The sequence below is a fragment of the Bidens hawaiensis genome, unplaced genomic scaffold (assembly GCF_021521415.1).
Source record: "Bidens hawaiensis isolate Kalapana, Puna unplaced genomic scaffold, B.hawaiensis_p1.1 tig00041215_1, whole genome shotgun sequence".
Classification (NCBI taxonomy): domain Eukaryota; kingdom Viridiplantae; phylum Streptophyta; class Magnoliopsida; order Asterales; family Asteraceae; genus Bidens; species Bidens hawaiensis.
This window is the reverse complement of record NW_027497299.1, coordinates 77,287-80,799: the sequence shown is the minus strand read 5'-3', so window position 1 is coordinate 80,799 and position 3,513 is coordinate 77,287.

Here is a 3,513-nt window from a genome sequence, read left to right as displayed (position 1 = left end):
GCATCTTCGTCATCCAAGCCGTAGAACTGAGCAGAATTGGTGATGGAATTCATGACATGAGAGAGAATTTGCCAGTTTTGGTTATTAGTCGCAGCTGGTCGGACGATTACAGATCGGGCTCCGACTATGCCATCGTTGGCTTTAGCATGAACGGTCTGTCTCGGTGGTGGTGGAACGGCGTCACCCATATCTATTCTAAGAGCAGGGACGCGTACCTAGATGTTGGGTATAGAACTCACGCTTCCTCTAAGCTCCTTAAGCCTCTCGCTAAGATCTCTCTCGGGTTCTTCTGATGCAGAATATGGAGGTGGTCCTTGTGAACGAGTATGGTGCATAAACTAAAAATTATTTAAAAAAATTTGATTATTTATTTCTTTTTATTTTTTTTAATTTTTTTTAAAGAAACCAAACCTAAAGGTACAAATAGCAAGTAAAGGCACCTAAAGGCAACTAAAAAGCAAATGAACAAATAAACAGATCAGATAACCAACTCAGTTTAAACAAAGAATTTTACTAGTGTCCCCGGCAACAGCGCCAAAAACTTGATGTGTGAAAAGAGTGTATATAATATTAATAACCAAGGTTTACCGAATTCACCTAAAAGCCACACAATCGGCAAGTGTACCGGTCGTTATGTAGCTAGCAAGTAAGAACGAATATCGAACCTAGGACACTATGGGTAAACTCTAATTATTTAACCTAGTTAATTACTTGTCTAGAATCTCTTTTGATATTTTAGATTTTTTTTATATATTAATTAAACTAATATTACTTAACTAATTAAAAACTAAACTAAAAATGAAACTTTATAAAAATTGGGTTTTAACCAAATGCGAGAAACGACTACCTAGGTAATGGAATCCTACAAGTTAAATTAATAGTTAACGAACTTGACTTGGTTGAAAAACAATATCTAAAAAATATGACAATAAAGACCACTAAAGTATGTTAGATCGCCTCCCGGCCTCACCAACGACACCCTAGAACTCTAATGACATGTGAAGCTCAATTGTTAAAGGTTTGGATCAACTCCCGGTCTCACCTTACCTTACCCCAAAACCCAAATCACCTCTCGGTCTCTTTGAATACAATATATATTAATATAAAGGGGGTATTTTTAATTAATTGGAACACGACTTGCATAACAATAATCTAAAGGGACCTAGGCTAACTCACTCCCACGCAATTAGTACCCAAACCCGCAAAAGAAAACGATGACACAACACTAAATTGCCTCCCGGCCTCTCTAGAGATAGAATAATAAAATCTAATCCGCTCTCAATAATTATTCCTATGATTCTTTCGACCATAAATCGCAAAGAAGTTGAAAACACAAAGTAGACAACCTAATCATGCATCTAACAATCACCAATGACTATCAAACACAAGTGGAGTAATTATTAAAGCAAAAATCGGATTTAATTACGCATATATATCATGACCAAAGTAACTAAAAACTTTACCATAACACTAAATCAACCAACGTCAAATAAAAATTCGTCAAACCATCACTCTAACATAGTACTCAACCAAAACCTAGGTAGTAAAAAATTATTTACCTACTCATAAAAAGGTAAGAAACAAAATTAATATATATGTTACGGTTCATCGTAAAAGAAAGCAAGAACAATTGAGCTACCAGCCTGCTTGCTTCTTAATTTTTTTTCCTCTCTCTTGGCGGCCGTGACTCCTCGAAAACATATCTTTTGTCTGTGCATAAGATTGGTGGCTGTTAACTTTTCTTGTCTGCGGCTCCCTTAAAACCCACCGTAGGGTTTTTTGTTTGAATCCCCTCACGTGGGTTTTTGTTGACTTTTTGTTTCTTCAGGCTCCCCCTCCAAAACCCACCGTGGGCTATTCTTTATATTAGGTTTTTTTTATTATTTTTTTTCTCTTTTAGTTATAATAATAGGTTTATAATAATTTCCAAAATTAATGAAACTTGAGCCATACTCCAGCTCAAGATCTTGGTCCATGAATTCTTTGAAGCCCAATAATAATCCATGCTGGCTCCATCTGTCTACAAGTCGAACCAGATAAGAAAATGAGTAAACCATATTAATTCGAATAATTTAAGTTTAGGTTTCTTTCTTTTCTTTTTTTTTTCTAATCGTAACTTGCAATTATTAGCTTCTTTTTTTATTCTTTATTTTAATTACTTGAAGCATGAATTATTAACATTTTGCAAACTTAGGTTTATTATTATTAAAATTACTATTTAAATACTCGGTTTCAAGTTTAGTAAAAATGCTCTAATTTAGCTTATTGTCTCTTAAAAACTTAAAAATCCACATATGAACCAATTCGGAGTATATACAATAAAAACCTGGCTCAAAATACTTGAAAGTATAGGAATATTTATATAGTATTATATATATTTTTAGACCACATCAACAGCCCAATCCAAATAGGCCCAGATGAACAGTAGGCCCAACAGAGAACCCAAGTGTAAACAGAGAACCCAAAGACTGACCTGAGAACTAGATACTTGACCCGAGAACCCAATTGATGATCCAATAACTAACCCGTCTATCCGTGAACCCAATTAGTTACTCGAGAACCCGAATAATGACCCGAGAACTGTTGAGTCAACCAGAGAACCAAAGAACCAGTAAACTATCCCGAGAACCCTCAATCTTGGCCGAGAACTCACTTTACCCACCGAGAACGTTCAAAATTGGCCGAAAACGATCAAAGTCTTCCCGAGAACCACTTTTGAAATGTTTTTATATAAGGAAACAGCCTCAAATCCCTAAAAATCAGGGATTTGAATTCCAGTTTTGATTTTGGTCAATCTTGTGTTCAAAATAGTCAAAAGAATTCCGATGAACACAACTTCAAAGCCACCACTCTTGTAATTCCAGAAAACACACCAAAACATCAACCAAGAACCTAATAATTGAATCTTGATATCACAACCGAGCCTAGAATAGGTCTATAGGCTCTGATACCAATTGTAAGTCCCGTGTTAGAGGATCTTGCAATGTGATACCAAATACACGATGAAATGCGGAAAATAACAACGTGTTGATTCAATACGTGAATGATAATAGCAATAAGAACGCACAAGAAAGGCTTCAAAACACACTATGATATAATAGTCGGGTGCTTAAGCCGTTAAGAGTTACACAATGTCACGGCTTCAATACTAACAAACGACCAACCCTATCTGAGGTGAAATGCATGGTATTTATAGACATATACCATACCTAAGCCCAACACAATCACAAGCCCACCGAAAACCCTTTTCGTTTTACAAAAGAAAGCCCAACAACATATATAAAAGCATAAACCATTTATTATAGCCCAACACTCTTCGATAGCACGGGGGTGGGGCGGTGTTCCCGCTCATACAGATCGGTACTCATGTTCCTGCCCACTGCGTCCACCCTTATTTCTCATTATCTATTATCTAATTACTATTACTACTATATATATATATATAATAGAACTTTGGGCCACTTAGCGGCACCCTATTAGTTCGTAATTTTACTTAGTTAACTATCATAACGA